Source organism: Salmo trutta, chromosome 7 (assembly GCF_901001165.1).
Source record: "Salmo trutta chromosome 7, fSalTru1.1, whole genome shotgun sequence".
In the NCBI taxonomy this organism is placed as follows: Eukaryota; Metazoa; Chordata; class Actinopteri; order Salmoniformes; family Salmonidae; genus Salmo; species Salmo trutta.
The window spans coordinates 58,084,396-58,104,457 of NC_042963.1; the positions used below are offsets into that span (position 1 = coordinate 58,084,396).

General features: G+C 42.6%; 1 protein-coding gene across 3 annotated transcripts in view; it reads right to left on the bottom strand.

Annotated features, from left to right (window-relative positions):
* Positions 1-20,062, bottom strand: part of eps8l2 (EPS8 signaling adaptor L2) — a 113,635-nt gene that overhangs the window by 85,732 nt on the left and 7,841 nt on the right. The window contains exon 1 of one of the 3 annotated variants that reach the window (XM_029759523.1): positions 326-345. The exons of the other annotated variants lie outside the window; for them this stretch is intronic. The gene's annotated coding sequence lies outside the window, so the exon portion shown is untranslated. Of the gene's footprint in view, positions 1-325; positions 346-20,062 lie in introns of those variants that run through there. 3 annotated transcript variants of the gene reach the window in all.

Here is a 20,062-nt window from a genome sequence, read left to right on the forward strand (position 1 = left end):
ATAAATTCTTGGTTATCTTCACGAACCCTGGCTAACAAGTTGAATCAGCAATACAAAATTGGGTTTAATTATTTATTTACTAAATACCTAACTAATCACACAGAATTACAAATACACAGAATTCATATGATGTCATACAGAAAATGTCCTGGTGGACTGAGCCTGTATCATGGCTTGTTACACAAAGGAAAAGGGGGTTGGGCTTGAATGAAAGAGCGGGAAGATTTAGGAACACAGAAACAGCAGCTATGCTATCGTAAATACATTATCTTATGCATTCTAAATTACCGCCCATTTGGAAAAGGAAAATGCAATAAATATTTACTCTGAGCTGCGCTTCGGTAGATTGGTCGTAGATGCTGGCCGTGGTTGGCCAACAGATCTTCCTGTTGTGTAGTGGAAGAATGTCAATGGTGGTGGTATCTTCGTCTGGTTGTTAGACTGGATCCGTCGTCCGTCCTTTCCTAGCCCACGTTAGCAGCGGCTAACTCAACGGCTAGGAAGTATCACTTCTGTAGTGAATAAGCTCAAAGTTCATACCAGTTCATACCATAGCTCACGCCGAGGTTGGCTTAGTTCTGTTCTTGATATGTGTCTGTCCTTATAACGTAGAGGCTGCAGTCCTCCCGTACTGGAACCCGGAATGTCTTTTCGTCAAAGACTTATATAGTGGAGAGGGGGAAGGAGGGGTTTCATCGTTTATAACCCCATGTCTCTTCACAGGGTTGGCCACTGATCGGCAGGGCACTTTCCCTATGAAAACCCAATTCTCTCATTTGGAAGCTAAAATTACATTTAATCTCCTAACAAACAATTTCAATATCAAACATTTCAATTGCATAACAATTCCATGTGACTCTGATAACTAGAGAGTGTATACTTTCTCCGGTACAGTTTATGTCGTCCTGCCATCAATCATAATGTCTCAGATAACAATGAACTGACATACATACTCATTACGTTATCAAGCATATTTCCAACTGGTTTTATTAACAAAAGATGGTTCCTTTCCCTATTTGTTTGATGTTCCCAGACTCTCTATATTTAACACAGGCTATTCCAGTCCTTCAGTAGGGTCAGAGAGAGAGGGGAAGGGAGAAGGTATTTATGGGGGGGTCATAAACCTTACCCACAGGCCAACGTCATGACAAGGTCATCTTTTAGTCTTTGCCAGGTAAAGCCCTGCCTTATCTCAGCTCACTGGTCACCATAGCAGCACCCACCCGTAGCACGCGCTCCAGCAGGTATATCTCACTGGTCACCCCCAAAGCCAATTCCTCCTTTAGCCGCCTTTCCTTCCAGTTCTTGGCTGCCAATGACTGGAAATAATTGCAAAAATCACTGAAGCTGGAGACTTCCCTCTCTAACTTTAAGCACCAGCTGTCAGAGCAGCTCACAGATCACTGCACCTGTACATAGCCCATCTGTAAATAGCCCATCCAACTACCTCATCCCCATACTGTTATTATTTTTTTGCTCCTTTGCACCCCAGTATCTCTACTTGCATATTCATCTTCTGTACATCTATCACTCCAGTTTTAATTGCTACATTGTAAATATTTCGCCACAATGGCCTATTTATTACCTCATTTGCACACACTGTATATAGATTTTTCTACTGTATTATTGACTGTATGTTTGTTTATTCCATGTGTAACTCTGTGTTGTTGTTTGTGTCACAGTGCTTTGCTTTATCTTGGCCAGGTCACAGTTGTAAATGAGAACTTGTTCTCAACTGGCCTACCTGGTTAAATAAAGGCGAAATACATTTTTTTAAATTTAAATGTTGTATTGTAGTCCTGACTCAGTCCCCATGTGGAGTCACTATGTTTACTTAACAGCTTGCTGTTGGGAGCGTGAGGCTGGCTGCAGGAAGTAGCGGTGCTGAGGGTGCTGCAGCACCACCTAAAAATAATCATTACACACAGACAGTCCGGTGAAATACTAGCTAACTGATGTGGAAAACAATCAAACTGAATGGTGGTAGAGCCTCTATCAAAGGAAAGGAAAGGAATAGAAAAGTATAAATCTGCAATATTTATAAATTAAGTAAAGATCCCTCACCGTCTACATGACAGTCAAGGCATTTCAACCATTGTCTAATGTGTTTTAGATAATTGTCACGTCCTGACCAGTATAGGGGTTATTTGTTATTGTAGTTTGGTCAGGACGTGACAGAGGGTGTTTGTTTTGTATGGTTTAGGTTGAGTGTGAATTTTGTAGGGGTGTTTGATTTATTATTTCCGGGTTTTGGTTTATATTCTGTTTTGTATGTCTAGGTTCATTCTAGTTCTTTGTATTTCTATGTCTAAGTAATTGGGTGTTGGACTCTCAATTGGAGGCAGGTGTTTTCTGTTGCCTCTAATTGAGAGTCCTATATATAGGTTTGTGTTTTGGTTGTAGTTTGTGGGTAGTTGTTTTTGCATTGCGTTGTATAGAGCCTGCAAAACTGTTCCTGGCGGTCATTGTTTCTTGTTTTTTCGTGGTGTTCACATTGAAATAAAATATGATGAGCACGTAACCCGCTGCGTATTGGTCCACTTTTTCCAACAGCGATTTCTCCATATCTTCAGACGAAGAGGAACGTGACAATAATATATAATATAATGTGCATAAGGATTACGACTCTGCTGAGGTAAAGCTACAGCCATAGAGGTTCCATAAGGATTACAACTCTGCTGAAGTAAAGCTACAGCCATAGAGGTTCCATAAGGATTACAACTCTGCTGAAGTAAAGCTACAGCCATAGAGGTTCCATAAGGATTACAACTCTGCTGAAGTAAAGCTACAGTCTACAGCCATAGAGGTTCCATAAGGATTACGACTCTGCTGAGGTAAAGCTACAGTCTACAGCCATAGAGGTTCCATAAGGATTACAACTCTGCTGAAGTAACGCTACAGTCTACAGCAATAGAGGGTCCATAAGGATTACAACTCTGCTGAAGTAAAGCTACAGCCATATAGGTTCCATAAGGATTACAACTCTGCTGAAGTAAAGCTACAGTCTACAGCCATAGAGGTTTCTGCTTGTCAAGAATTCCATCACCAGGAACCAGTAAATAATGATTTACTATTCTAATTGTATATATAATATAATGATATACTATATAATTATATCTAATTGAGCTGTTTCATAAAATATACCAGTAATGTACAGTATTAGTGGGACATTATATTAGTAAAATATTAGTCTAGCCTGGTCCCAGATCTTCCCAGATCTTTTCTGTGTGCTGTATAAGCAAATTAACATAGCAGTTAGCAAGACAGTACAAACTAGATCTGGGACCAGGCTAACAAATGAGTCCACCTGTTTTATTTCTAGTTAGTACAAGTTTAACTGCTTCACAGTTATGTGGACAATATGTTTAACTACGCATTCAATTTAGGATTTTCTTCACTTCCCTTCCTTCATAATCCTCTGTAACCTGAGTCGTCCCCTCCTATTTCCTTCAAGCAGTCGTGTATCTTTCCCTGTGGGAGCACAAGATTTAAATAAATGAAATATCACATTTACATAAGTACTCAGATCCTTTACTCGAATGTGTCAATGTCTGGCACCTTGATTCCCCAAAAGGTATCTTGACCCGTGCACCTACAGTGTAAACGTTCATACATAGGCTAGGTTGTAGCAACCTCACGATGGGTACATGGAAAATGTGAGTATCATGTAGTATCTAAAACCTACTGATTTTACATTGAGCTGGGTGAATGGAATATGAATGACAGTCATCCAATATGCTGTAATAGAAATAAGGCCTGATCTTAAAACGGCACCACTGAAAGGACACTATGGAGGACACTATGGAGGACACTATGGAGGACACTATGGAGGGAATAGGGTGACACCCATGTCTGTTTCTATGGACACAAGCACTGTCCATGACACAAACTGGCCACACCCCACTAAGGTTATTATAGTAAACTGGCCACACCCCACTAAGGTTATTATAGTAAACTGGCCACACCCCACTAAGGTTATTATAGTAAACTGGCCACACCCCACTAAGGTTATTATAGTAAACTGGCCACACCCCACTAAGGTTATTATAGTAAACTGGCCACACCCCACTAAGGTTATTATAGTAAACTGGCCACACCCCACTAAGGTTATTATAGTAAACTGGCCACACCCCACTAAGGTTATTATAGTAAACTGGCCACACCCCACTAAGGTTATTATAGTAAACTGGCCACACCCCACTAAGGTTATTATAGTAAACTGGCCACACCCCAATAAGGTTATTATAGTAAACTGGCCACACCCCACTAAGGTTATTATAGTAAACTGGCCACACCCCACTAAGGTTATTATAGTAAACTGGCCACACCCCACTAAGGTTATTATAGTAAACTGGCCACACCCCACTAAGGTTATTATAGTAAACTGGCCACACCCCACTAAGGTTATTATAGTAAACTGGCCACACCCCACTAAGGTTATTATAGTAAACTGGCCACACCCCACTAAGGTTATTATAGTAAACTGGCCACACCCCACTAAGGTTATTATAGTAAACTGGCCACACCCCACTAAGGTTATTATAGTAAACTGGCCACACCCCACTAAGGTTATTATAGTAAACTGGCCACACCCCACTAAGGTTATTATAGTAAACTGGCCACACCCCACTAAGGTTATTATAGTAAACTGGCCACACCCCACTAAGGTTATTATAGTAAACTGGCCACACCCCACTAAGGTTATTATAGTAAACTGGCCACACCCCACTAAGGTTATTATAGTAAACTGGCCACACCCCACTAAGGTTATTATAGTAAACTGGCCACACCCCACTAAGGTTATTATAGTAAACTGGCCACACCCCACTAAGGTTATTATAGTAAACTGGCCACACCCCACTAAGGTTATTATAGTAAACTGGCCACACCCCACTAAGGTTATTATAGTAAACTGGCCACACCCCACTAAGGTTATTATAGTAAACTGGCCACACCCCACTAAGGTTATTATAGTAAACTGGCCACACCCCACTAAGGTTATTATAGTAAACTGGCCACACCCCACTAAGGTTATTATAGTAAACTGGCCACACCCCACTAAGGTTATTATAGTAAACTGGCCACACCCCACTAAGGTTATTATAGTAAACTGGCCACACCCCACTAAGGTTATTATAGTAAACTGGCCACACCCCACTAAGGTTATTATAGTAAACTGGCCACACCCCACTAAGGTTATTATAGTAAACTGGCCACACCCCACTAAGGTTATTATAGTAAACTGGCCACACCCCACTAAGGTTATTATAGTAAACTGGCCACACCCCACTAAGGTTATTATAGTAAACTGGCCACACCCCACTAAGGTTATTATAGTAAACTGGCCACACCCCACTAAGGTTATTATAGTAAACTGGCCACACCCCACTAAGGTTATTATAGTAAACTGGCCACACCCCACTAAGGTTATTATAGTAAACTGGCCACACCCCACTAAGGTTATTATAGTAAACTGGCCACACCCCAATAAGGTTATTATAGTAAACTGGCCACACCCAATAAGGTTATTATAGTAAACTGGCCACACCCCACTAAGGTTATTATAGTAAACGAAAACTGAAACTAAAATAAAAACTACATTTGGAAAAATGATTTTGTAAACTGAAATAGAAATACTAAAACTATCTTTGACAGAAAAACTATAATAAAACCATCAAATTATGTTTTGTTTTTAGCTTTTTTCTAAACTTTGGAAAAAATGTAATGGGGTTTTAACCTTTTTTTGTGGGGTTTTCGGGTTTATAAATATGGTGGGTAAACGTTTCTAAAAACCTGTTTGCTTTGACATTATGGGGTGTTGTGTGTAGATTGATGAGGGAAAAAAAGTAATTCAAATCAATTTTAGAATTTAAAAAATGTTGGGAAAAAGTGAAGGGGTCTGAATACTTCCTGAATGAACTGTATGTGATGGAATGTATAGACAATATGGACAGTATCAGGATATAATTACCTTTAAATTGCATTTCCAAAGACGGTTAGGCTATATCATTACCATCACTAACGGATACACACAGTGGTAGACCACACCGAGTGGCTATCATTACCATCACTAACGGATACACACAGTGGTAGACCACACCGGGTGGCTATCATTACCATCACTAACGGATACACACAGTGGTAGACCACACCGGGTGGCTATCATTACCATCACTAACGGATACACACAGTGGTAGACCACACCGAGTGGCTATCATTACCATCACTAACGGATACACACAGTGGTAGACCACACCGAGTGGCTATCATTACCATCACTAACGGATACACACAGTGGTAGACCACACCGAGTGGCTATCATTACCATCACTAAGGGATACACACAGTGGTAGACCACACCGGGTGGCTATCATTACCATCACTAAGGGATACACACAGTGGTAGACATAGGCCCTACACGCACTGTACACCCATTCACATGCCCCTGTTTCCTTTTCAGAAACTACCTTTTTTGGCCAATTGCACATTACTGTTTGAATAAATCATGATAATAAAAAATTGTAAAAGCAAATTGCGATCCAAAAACGAGTTAAGGGGGTTAATAAACTGCCAGTAGGTCAATCATGTTGTAGTTAAGGGAATATAAACTGCCAGTAGGTCAATCATGTTGTAGTTAAGGGAATATAAACTGCCAGTAGGTCAATCATGTTGTAGTTAAGGGAATATAAACTGCCAGTAGGTCAATCATGTTGTAGTTAAGGGAATATAAACTGCCAGTAGGTCAATCATGTTGTAGTTAAGGGAATATAAACTGCCAGTAGGTCAATCATGTTGTAGTTAAGGGAATATAAACTGCCACTAAGGCAAACCTGTTGTCTTTGAATAGATATAGCAGTAACAGACATGTTGCCATTGGTACCTTGTTAGCAGTAATGCTAGTTAGACTGTCACAAATCGATGTTATAGTTGAGGAAATATAAACTGCCAGTAGGTCAACAATGTTATAGTTGAGGAAATATAAACTGCCAGTAGGTCAATCATGTTGCCACTGAATAACAGATACATCTGACCCCTCGCCCTGTAGGCAGACAGATGGCCCTGGGCCCTACAACCCTGGCCCTGTAGGCAGACAGATGGCCCTGGGCCCTACAACCCTGGCCCTGTAGGCAGACAGATGGCCCTAGGCCCTACAACCCTGGCCCTGTAGGCAGACAGATGGCCCTGGGCCCTACAACCCTGGCCCTGTAGGCAGACAGATGGCCCTGGGCCCTACAACCCTGGCCCTGTAGGCAGACAGATGGCCCTGGGCCCTACAACCCTGGCCCTGTACGCAGACAGATGGCCCTGGGCCCTACAACCCTGGCCCTGTAGGCAGACAGATGGCCCTGGGCCCTACAACCCTGGCCCTGTAGGCAGACAGATGGCCCTAGGCCCTACAACCCTGGCCCTGTAGGCAGACAGATGGCCCTGGGCCCTACAACCCTGGCCCTGTAGGCAGACAGATGGCCCTGGGCCCTACAACCCTGGCCCTGTAGGCAGACAGATGGCCCTGGGCCCTACAACCCTGGCCCTGTAGGCAGACAGATGGCCCTAGGCCCTACAACCCTGGCCCTGTAGGCAGACAGATGGCCCTAGGCCCTACAACCCTGGCCCTGTAGGCAGACAGATGGCCCTAGGCCCTACAACCCTGGCCCTGTAGGCAGACAGATGGCCCTAGGCCCTACAACCCTGGCCCTAGGCCCTACAACCCTGGCCCTCGGCCTTATCCCATATACCCTGTACCCTTGCTGGCCACAGGCCCTATCCCATATACCCTGTACCCTTGCTGGCCCCAGGCCCTATCCCATATACCCTGTACCCTTGCTGGCCACAGGCCCTATCCCATATACCCTGTACCCTTGCTGGCCACAGGCCTTATCCCATATACCCTGTACCCTTGCTGGCCACAGGCCCTATCCCATATACCCTGTACCCTTGCTGGCCCCAGGCCTTATCCCAGATACCCTGTACCCTTGCAACCCCAGGCCTTATCCCAGATACCCTTTACCCATGCTGGCCCCAGGCCTTATCCCAGATACCCTGTACCCTTGCTGACCCCAGGCCCTATGTATAGGCCTGAGAACGGAAGGAAGAGTATGAACACTTCGCCACAGGGAAAACAACACCTGACCTGGGTTCAAATATGACTAGAAATATTTTAAAAACTTTCAGCGTTTGCTTTAGCCTGCCTGGAGTGGCAGATGGGCGGGGTTTGTTTTAGCCTGCCTGGAGTGGCAGATGGGCGGTGTTTGTTTTAGCCTGCCTGGAGTGCCAGATGGGCGGGGTTTGTTTTAGCCTGTCTGGAGTGGCAGATGGGCGGGGTTTGTTTTAGCCTGTCTGGAGTGGCAGATGGGCGGGGTTTGTTTTAGCCTGTCTGGAGTGGCAGATGGGCGGGATTCACAATTTTTGTGAGTATTCTTTTGGCTCCATTGCAAGCTCAATCAAGCCCAGGTAAAGTGTTAGAAAATTATTACGGATAGCCAGGTCTGGGCAACACATGACTCCCTTCCTCCTCCCTCCCTGAAACCTGGTCTCGTGCCAGCACCTGGCTAGCCTGAACAATGGAAGAGAGAAGATGGCTGGAGAGATTAGTGAGGAAAGAGGAAGTCTATGACCCTATTCCCACTATGAGATATGAAGGAGAGTCTGAGGAGCAGAGCGGCTAAAGAGATTTCTGCTTTTCAAGTCACATGAGTGCGTGCTTCAGTCTGATCAGCTGTAGCCTACTGATAACAACCACGGCTGCAGGTAACCTGGTGAAGCCTATACGCTCTGATCACATCTGGGCCATAGGAAACATAACGTCATGTGTTTATAGCCTAAACTATAGAAACAGTGCCATCAGAAAATATTCATACCCTTTGAATTATTTAACATTTTGTGTTACAGCCTGAATTCAAAATGGATTAAATATTTATTTTTCACCCATCTATACACAATACCCCATAATGACAAAGTGAAAATATGTTTTTAGAAATGTTTGCAAATTTATTGAAAATGAAATACGGAGTCAATACATGCTAGAATAACCTTTGGCAGCGATTACAGCTTTCTGGGAATGTTTATAAGAGCTTTGCACATCTGGATTGTAAAATATTTGCACATCATTATTAAAAGAATTCTTCAAGCTCCGTCAAGTTTGTTGTTGATCCATTGCTAGACAGCCATTTTAATGTCATGCCATCGATTTTAAAGCTGATTTAAGTCAAAACTGTAACTAGGCCACTCAGGAACATTCAAAATCGTCTTGGTTAGCAACTCCAGTGTATATTTGGACTTGTGTTTTAGGTTATTGTCCTGCTGAAAGGTGAATTTGTCTCCCAGTGTCTTTTGAAAAGCAGACTGAACCAGGTTTTCCTCTAGGATTTTGTCTGTGCTTAGCTCCGTTCCATTTCTTTCTTTCTTATCCTGAAAAACTCCCCAGTCCTTAATGATTACAAACATACCCATAACATGATGCAGCCACCACCATGCTTCAAAATATGGAGAGTGGTACTCAGTAATGTGTTGTATTGGATTTGCCCTAAACATAACACTTTGTATTCAGGACAAAAAGTTAATTTCATAGCCACATGTTTTTAAAGTATTACTTTAGTGCCTTGTTGCAAATAGGATGCATGTTTTGGAATATTTTTATTCTGTACAGGCTTCCTTCTTTTCACTGTCATTTAGGTTAGTATTGTGGAGTAACTTGAATATTGTTGATCCACCCTCTGTTTAATGGTTGTGATATGAGAAAACTATGTTTTAAAGTCACCATTGGCCTCACCCTGAGTGGTTTCCTTTCTCTCCGGCAACTGAGTTAGTAAGGACACCTGTATATTTGTAACGACTGGGTGTATTAATACACCATCCAAAGTGTAATTAATAACTTCACCATGCTCAAAGGGATATTCAATGTCTGCTTTTCTTTAAGATTTTTCCCATCTACTGCTTCTTTTTTGTTTTTGATTCTACAGTGTACCAATATGTGCCCTCCTTTGCGAGGCATTGGAGGCAACTGTGTTTGAAATTCACTGCTCGACTGAGGGACCTTACAGATAGTTGTATGTGTGGGATACAGAGATTAGGTAGTCATTCAAAAATCATGTTAAGCACTATTATTGAACAGTGTAACGTCTGCTTCCAACTCACACTCTCAAACACCTAGATCCCCTGAATGCAGCTCACTCTCCAGATCCCAATCACCTGAATTCTGATCACCTGTATGTCATTATCACACACTATTTCGTTCAGTTCTTTGCACCCCGTCATTGTGAGGTATTGTTTGTTTTCTGACACTTCTATTCAGAGCGCTGGGTTTCCCCCATAATTTAATCCTCCTGTGTATGATATTGAGGAAGGCAAAAACTAACGACACCTTTTGCTTATTCCCTGCCTGTACTTTAGCCGATCGGATTTCCTGTTATCAACCTATTGCCTGATCTCCCAGACTACGTTATTAGCCTTTCTCCCTGCCTGTACTGTTGCCTTGTTGGACCCCCTGTGTATGACCTTCTGCCTGCCCCTGGACCCAGCTACCTGCCTCCTCCTGTGTTTGACCTTCTGCCTGCCCCTGGACCCAGCTACCTGCCTCCTCCTGTGTATGACCTTCTGCCTGCCCCTGGACCCAGCTACCTGCCTCCTCCTGTGTATGACCTTCTGCCTGTCCCTGGACCCAGCTACCTGCCTCCTCCTGTGTATGACCTTCTGTCTGCCCCTGGACCCAGCTACCTGCCTCCTCCTGTGTATGACCTTCTGCCTGCCCCTGGACCCAGCTACCTACCTCCTCCTGTGTATGACCTTCTGCCTGGACCCAGCTACCTGCCTCCTCCTGTGTATGACCTTCTGCCTGGACCCAGCTACCTGCCTCCTCCTGTGTATGACCTTCTGCCTGTCCCTGGACCCAGCTACCTGCCTCCTCCTGTGTATGACCTTCTGCCTGCCCCTGGACCCAGCTACCTGCCTCCTCCTGTGTATGACCTTCTGCCTGCCCCTGGACCCAGCTACCTGCCTCCTCCTGTGTATGACCTTCTGCCTGGACCTGGACCCAGCTACCTGCCTCCTCCTGTGGTCCTTTACAATAAACACCTGCTGCCCCCTGCGCTTGAAACCATCTCTCTGTCTCCCATCGTGTTCATTACACAGAGTCCATGCAATGTATTATGTGACTTGCTAAGCAAATGTTTATTCCTGAACTTATTTAGGCTTGTCATAACAAAGGGGTTAAATAATTATTGACTCAAGACATTTCAGCTTTAAAACATTTTTAAATATTTTTTTTAAATCTAAAAACATAATCCCACTTTGACATTATGTGTTGGCCAGTGACACAATCTCAATTTAATCCATTTTAATTTAGGCTGTAACACAACACAAAATCCATAGCTTTACGTGGCTCAGTGCAACCGGGTGCTTCTGCTACAGTGGTGTATTAATAAATTAATAAATTAATAAATAAAAACACTAGGCCAATAGGCTATGCAGCGCTGTACTCCTGGAGTAAATCTGAGCTGAAAAAAACGTGTTGTTAATGCGACTGCGCACGTTATAATCAAAATTCAAAACTTAACTGCCGCATTTCAAATTATATTTTTGTGAGGAGTAGTTACGGGAACTAGTTACGTGGTGGGGTTAAACTAGGATCCTTCATCGGTTAAATCTCCAGTTTGGGAACATTTTGGCTTCCTGGTAGGATCAAAAATGTATTGAATTTAGGAGAACATTCATTAAAATCTGCCCAAGATGATAAGACATGAAGAAATTAGATATTTTTTTATGTATTTTCCTTCAACTTTGAGGCAACTGCGTGGTAAAGCCCCTGTAAAGAGGCAACGGCGCGGTTAACCACGTCATATCTATACTGAACAAATATATAAAAGCAACAAAGAGTTGGTCCCATGTTTAATGAGCTGAAATAAAAGATCCCAGAAATGTTCAATACGCACAAAGATTATTTTTTCTAGTATATTTTTTACATCCCTTAATTAATTAGCATTGTATCCTTTGCCACGATAATCCCTCCGACATGTGAGCAAATCAAGAAGCTGATTAAGCAGCATGATCATTACACAGATGCACCTTGTGCTGGGGACAATAAAAGGCCACTCTAAAATGTGCAGTTTGTCACACAGCACAATGCCACAGATGTCTGAAGTTTTAAGGGAGTGTGCAATTGGCATGCTGACTGAAGGAATGTCCACCAGAGCTGTTGCCAGAGAATTTAATGTTTATTTCTCCACCATAAGCCGCCTCCAATGTTGTTTTAGAGAATTTGGCAGTACGTCCAACCATCTTCACAAGCGCAGACCACGTGTAACCATCCCAGCCCAGGACCTCCACATCTGGCTTCTTCACCTGCGGGACCATCGTGAGACCAGCCATCCGGACGGCTGATAAAACTGAAGAGTATTTCTGTCTGTAATAAAGCCCTTTTGTGGAGAAAAACTCATTCTGATTGGCTGAGCCAGGCTCCCCAATGAGTGGGATGCGCCCCTGCCCGGTCATGAGGTCCATAGATTTGGGCCTAATGAATTTATTTCAACTGACTGATTTTCTTATATGAACTGTAAATCAGTAAAATCGTTGAAATTGTTGCGTTTTATATTTTTGGTTCATTATATAAAAGTAGCCTGAATTCGTCAAGGCATGGACTCTACAAAGTGTAGAAAGCGTTCAACAGGGATGCTGGCCCAAGTTGACTCCAAAGCGTCCCACAGTTGTCAAGTTTGCTGGATGTCCATTGTGTGGTGAACCATTCTTGATACATACGGGGAAACTATTGAACGTGAAAAACGCAGCAGTGTTTCAATTCCTGACACAAACCGGTGCGCCTGGCACTTACCACCATACCCCGTTCAAAGGCAGTTAAATGTTTGGTCTTGCCCATTCACCTTCTGAATGGCACATACACAATCCATGTCTCAAGACTTAAAAATACTTCTATAACCCGTCTCCTCCCCTTCATCTACACTGATTGAAGTGGATTTAACAGGTGACATTAATAAGGGATCATAGCTTTCACCTGGTCAGTCTATGTCATGGAAAATTCTTAATGTTTGTACACTCGATGTATTTTGCTCACAATCAAGATGGCTGGTTCTCTATATTGAGTCAACTCAAATTGCTAACATTCAAGATGGCTGGTTCACTACTGAGACAATGTGTGGCGTATCCACTAAATAGTGTATTGGTGTGTTTTCTATAAATATCTCCTCTGTAAGTCCTTAGATTTTGATAGTTGTTAGTATGTGTTCTCTCTACTGTGGTGAACACTGCTTTGTCCACCTGCTCTGTAGTGTTGATGTGAACCAATTTCTCTTCTGCAAACACACAGCCACATTCCCGCACCACCACAACAGAAACTAAATCAACAGAAACTAAATCAAGTCCATAGCTAATACACTTACTTAGCATTATCAATGTGCAAGTGGAGTATATATAAAATCTATTATTCTATTAGTAGCTAGCTACTTGTGTAGAGTGGTATTGATACAGCTAGCTAGGTCAATTATTAGTGGTATTGATATAGCTAGCTAGGTCAATTATTAGTGGTATTGACACAGCTAGCTAGGTCAATTATTAGTGGTATTGACACAGCTAGCTAGGTCAATTATTAGTGGTATTGATATAGCTAGCTAGGTCAATTATTAGTGGTATTGATATAGCTAGCTAGGTCAATTATTAGTGGTATTGATACAGCTAGCTAGGTCAACTGTTAATCATGAGATTCTCATCACAAAATTGTCCAAGTTCAACTTTTCCCCCGATGCCTTGAGATGGATGAAATCATACCTTGAAGGCAGAACTCAGTGTGTCAGAGTGAGCAATGAGCTGTCGCCCACTCTTAGCTATGATGTGGGCGTGCCCCAAGGGTCAATACTGGGGCCCTTCTTGTTCAGCCTGTACATTAATGATCTGCCTTCCGTCTGCACTGGGTCTGAAGTTCAAATGTATGCAGATGATACAGTGATATATGTGCATGCAAAGAGCAAACAACAAGCTGCACAAGAACTCACTACTGTAATGGTCCAGGTTACAAAGTGGCTCAGTGACTCGTGTTTGCATCTCAATGTGAAAAAAACTGTTTGCATGTTCTTCACAAAGAGGGCAACAGATGCTACTGAGCCAGATGTCTATGTGTCAGGGGAGAAGCTCCAGGTGGTATCTGATTTTAAGTACCTTGGAATCATACTTTTAAAAAGCATGTGAAAAAGGTAATTCAAATAACCAAATTCAACCTCGCTAATTTCCGATTTATACGAAATTGTTTGACCACAGAGGTAGCAAGATTGTACTTCAAATCTATGATACTCCCCCACTTAACATACTGCTTGACTAGTTGGGCCCAAGCTTGCTATACAACATTAAAACCCATTCAGTCTGTCTACAAACAGGCTCTCAAAGTGCTCGATAGGAAGCCCAATAGCCATCATCACTGTTACATCCTCAGAAAGCATGAGCTCCTGAGTTGGGAAAATCTGGTGCAATACACCGACGCATGTCTTGTATTCAAGATCCTAAATGGCCTAGCTCCCCCTCCACTCAGTATTTGTGTTAAACAGAAAACCCAAACATATGGCAGCAGATCCACAAGATCTGCCATGAGAGGTGACTGTATAGTTCCCTTAAGGAAAAGCACCTTTAGTAAATCCGCTTTCTCTGTGAGAGCGTCCCATGTCTGGAATACACTGCCATCAGACACACATAACTGCACCACATATCACACTTTCACAAAATGCATGAAGACATGGCTAAAGGTCAATCAGATTTGTGAACATAATCCCTAGTTGTGTATTGCCGCTTTCCATGTTGTCTGTTGTCTGTAGCTTGTGAGATGGGGAAACACTGTTGTTTTTATGGATTTTGTCTTGTTGCTTTTTGTTCTATGTTGCTCTGTCTGTATGCTACATCTTGCTTGTCCTATGTTGCTCTGTCTGTATGCTACATCTTGCTTGTCCTGTGTTACTCTGTCTGTATGCTATGTCTTGCTTGTCCTATGTTACTCTGCGTGTGCTCACTGTTCTATGATTGTCTGTATTGTAATTGTTTTTAATAACCTGCCCAGGGACTGTGGTTGAAAATTAGCCGGCTGGCTAAAATCGGCACTTTTACTGAAACGTTGATTAATGTGCACTGTCCCTGTAAAAATAAAAAACTCAAACTCAATTATTAGTGGTATTGAAACAGCTAGCTAGGTCAATTATTAGTGGTATTGATACAGCTGGCTAGGTCAATTATTAGTGGTATTGAAACAGCTAGCTAGGTCAGTTATTAGTGGTATTGATACAGCTAGCTAGGTCAGTTATTAGTGGTATTGATACAGCTAGCCAGATAAATTATTAGTGGTATTGAAACAGCTGGCTAGGTCAGTTATTAGTGGTATTGAAACAGCTAGCTATATCAATTATGTAATGGTATAAACTAAACAGATGATTTTGCTGCAGATAAAAGCCATGTGAACTTTGTCCCCTTCTCTTGAATAAGCATTTTAGACCAGATAAAAGATACAGGGGTTATCTGATTCCAATATTAACAAACAGCTCCATTGAACCTGTATTCACTCTGTTGTAATAATGGTGGGTTTATTTGTGTGTGTGTGCGTGCGTGCGTGGCCTACAACATGGAAAGTATGTTTGTATAATGTATGGACAGTTCGTGTATACAGTATTGTGTGTATACAGTATTGTGTGTATACAGTATTGTGTGTATACAGTTATAGAAAGTATGTTTGCACGGCCTTGTGAATTTGTTTGCATTTTGCATGGAGTCAAGGCCAGGTTAGTGTAAAAGCACTTTGTGACAACTGCTGATATATATAAAAAAGGGCCTTTTGATTGGTTCATTAATTGATGATTGAGTCAATGACCTGGGTTAGGGTCGACTGTATAGCCGTGTACAATTCATAGGTCAGAGAACAATAACAGATTTGTAATAAAGCCGTGGTTACAATAATGTGTTTGCACTGTGATCCACTTAGCTAGCTTAATGGACTTTCTTTGTGATCCACAAAGTAAACAATCTATTTTTCTGGCCTAATTCATATATCTGAGGATAACTATGTAAGATAATACAATAGATTTATAAATAGGCTATGTAATTGACCATTTGTGTACCTTAAAAAAAATAAAAATAAATGTTTTCATTTGTTCAGTCAGCAATTTAGTTCTTACCCTACGTAATCCTTATAAAACAATAATCATTAAATCAACATAGTTCCTATCAGGTGCTTGTTGGTGCTATAGGCTGTAATACTAGGCGTTAATAGAGACGAATGTGGATCACGTCACCCATTTACATAGAAAATTACCCATGAGCACCAACATGTAAAATTACCCATGATCACCAACATGTAAAATTACCCATGAGCACTGACATGTGAAGTGCATAGGAGCATATCAAATTCAGTGTCGAATGAAAGAGAAGAGTCTATTTTGGAGGGAATGAAGGCAAAGCTACATTTTTGAACCCATGTCCATCAATACATTTGGCCTAAGTAAAGGCTTTGATTTATGGGTAAACAAAATGGGAAAAGACGTCTTAGAAAACATCTAGCAGAAAAAGTCTTAAATGTATCAGAAACACTCCCCACCTATCTGAGATATCTACTGCAGCCCTCATCCTCCACATACAACACCCGTTCTGCCAGTCACATTCTGTTAAAGGTCCCCAAAGCACACACATCCCTGGGTAGCTCGTTGTCTTGTTTTGCACGCTTAATACAAAATAATAAAATGCAGTACTACAGGATATTTCTTAACGTAGCTCTTTATTAGCTAGCTACAACTGGCATGTTCACGTATCTCCAACCATGATCAACTGACCATGACCTAACCCTCTGGGTGGTCTTAACCAATCATAGCACAGTATGATACGGCGGTAAAATGCATCCAATTACAACTCAGTATGTTTATACATATGAATATTACACTCGTCTTTTCAGTTCGCTGCAGCTAGCGACTGGAACGAGCTGCAACAAACACTCAAACTGGACAGTTTTATCTCCATCTCTTCATTCAAAGACTCAATCATGGACACTCTTACTGACAGTTGTGGCTGCTTTGCGTGATGTATTGTTGTCTCTACCTTCTTGCCCTTTGTGCTGTTTTCTGTGCCCAATAATGTTTGTACCATGTTGTGTTGCTACCATGTTGTGTTGCTACCATGTTGTGTTGCTACCATGTTGTGTTGCTACCATGTTGTGTTGCTACCATGTTGTTGTCATGTGTTGCTGCCATGCTGTGTTGTCTTAGGACTCTCTTTATGTAGTGTTGTGGTGTCTCTCTTGTCGTGATGTGTGTTTTGTCCTATATTTTTATTTGTAATCCCAGGACCCCGTCCCCGCAGGAGTCCTTTTGCCTTTTGGTAGGCTGTCATTGTAAATAAGAATTTGTTCTTAACTGACTTGCCTAGTTAAATAAATACATCAAAACCCAATAATGTTGAGGTGAAGACCCCTGCCAACTAATATCAACTTGTATTTAGTTAGATAAATTGTTTACCTTCTGTAAATTTAAGAAACATTGCCTTGTGCTTTGTAATTCCGTTACCAAAAACTCACATATCTTTAAGATAATTTCTAATTTCTCTCCCTCATGAGGAGGGAGGATAATGAGAGTTCACAGAAGTAACAAGTAATAGACCTACCAATTGGTTAGTGATTTTATTCATACGTATCAATTTTGTTTATGAATGATTATTAAGTGATTAAAACTCAGAATTACCAACAACAACAACAACAAAATCAGTAAAGGAATTACTGCAACTGAATTGGCTCACAAACCTGACCTCCCTTCCACTGGCATACTGTTGACGGATTGACCATGAAGAGCCTTTATCTACTGTTAAAGGCTCTGCATGGTCAATCCGTCATCTGAAGTGGTCGCACAGCATTTACTGCAATGCAGCCTCCGCAGACGTCAGGGCTTTCATACTTCTTGCGCTTGAAGGAAGTTGTCAGGTAAGTGAGTTTGTGTTTATACAGGACGTACCTCCCCCCTCCTACCGTCAACCAATCATGTCATTGTGAAGCTGTACGGAGCCCTACGCATTGTCACAACATTTTATAGGCGCACGTGATGCGGTACGGAGTTTGATTAGGCCTCTGCATGCCTCCGGAGGCTCTGCAATTGCGTCACACCCTCCATACGAAGCCTAAAACCCCATTAACGGATCAAGCATAAATTGGCTTTGATATTCAGCTCCTAACTGTGTTCTTTGTCTTTCTGTTGTCTTGTGATTAAACCAAGAGTGTTAGAACAGTCTGCACAGACACCAGCCGCTTTTAGCCTGGTTTTTCTCCACTACAACGCCGGATTCCTGCCGTAAGCCCTGAGCCATTACTCCTGTTCATCACAGCTAGCTAGCTGCTACCAAGTGTCCCAGCCCCGACGCTAGCTTTGAGTCAGGCCCATCTCCCAGCCTGATCAGTGGACCCTATGATCATTCGACTACTCAGCTAATGCCTCCCGGACTCTTCACTAACACGACTAGAATCCACTACATCACCGGATTCTTGCCGTAAGCTCTGGACCTTTGCATCGGATCATCGCAGCTAGCTAGCAGCTACCGAGTGGCTATAGTGGCGTTATTTTAACGCTGTGTCTCCGCTAACGTAGTAACGACTACCTAGCGGCTTCCCTGTTTCATCTATTGCTGATCACTGGAACCTATGATCACTTGACTACATAGCTGATGCCTGCTGGACTGTTCATTTATCACGGTACTCCATTTTGTTTATCTGTCGGCCCCAGCCTCAAACTCAGGCTCTGTGTGTACTTAACTGACCCTCCCTGCCCATTCATTGCCATTTTACCTGTTGTTGTTGTCTTAGCTGATTAGCTGTTGTTGTCTTACCCGTTGTTGTCTTAGCTAGCTCTCCCAATCAACACCTGTGATTGCTTTATGCCTCGCTTTATGTCTCTCTCAAATGTCACTATGCCTTGTATACTGCTGTTTAGGATAGTTATCATTGTTTTAGTTCACTGCAGAGCCCCTAGTCCCACTCAACATGCCTCAGATACCTCTTTTATCCGACCTCCCACACATACGGTGACCTCACCCAGCATAACTAGTGCCTCCAGAGATGCAACCTCTCTTATCGTCACTCAATGCCTAGGTTTACCTCCACTGTACCTGCACCCCACCTGTACATTATGCCCTGAATCTGATCTACCACGCCCAGAAATCTGCTCCTTTTATTCTCTGTCCCCAACGCACTAGACGACCAGTTTTGATAGCTTTTAGCCGTACCCTTATCCTACTCCTCCTCTGTTTCTCTGGTGATGTAGAGGTTAATCCAGGCCCTGCAGCCCCCAGCACCACTCCCATTCCCCAGGTTCTTATAGCCTTTAGCCGTACCCTTATCCTACTCCTCCTCTGTTTCTCTGGTGATGTAGAGGTTAATCCAGGCCCTGCAGTGCCTAGCTCCACTCCCATTCCCCAGGCGCTCTCATTTGTTGACTTCTGTAACCGTAAAAGCCTTGGTTTCATGAATGTTAACATCAGAAGCCTCCTGCCTAAGTTTGTTTTACTCACTGCCTTAGCACACTCTGCCAACCCTGATGTCCTTGTCGTGTCTCCTGGCATAGGAAGGCCACCAAAAATGTTGAGATTTCCATCCCCAACCACAACATTTTCCATCAAGATAGAACTGCCGAAGGGGGAGGAGTTAGCCTGCAAAGTTCTGTCATACTTTCCAGGTCTATGCCCAAACAGTTTGAGCATCTACTTTTAAAAATGTATCTCTACAGAAATAAGTCTCTCACTGTCGCCACCTGTTATAGAACCCCTCAGCTCCCAGCTGTGCCCTGGACACCATATGTGAATTGATTGCCCCCCATCAATCTTCAGAGTTTGTTCTGTTAGGTGACCTAAACTGGGATATGCTTAACACCCCGGCAGACTTACCATCTAAGCTAGATGCCCTCAATCTCACAAAAATGATCAATGAACCCACCAGGTACAACTCTAAATTTGTAAACATGGCCACCCTCATAGATATTATCCTGACCAACTTGCCCTACAAATACACCTGTTTTCATCAGGATCTCAGCAATCACTGCTTCTTTGCCTGTCTCAGCTA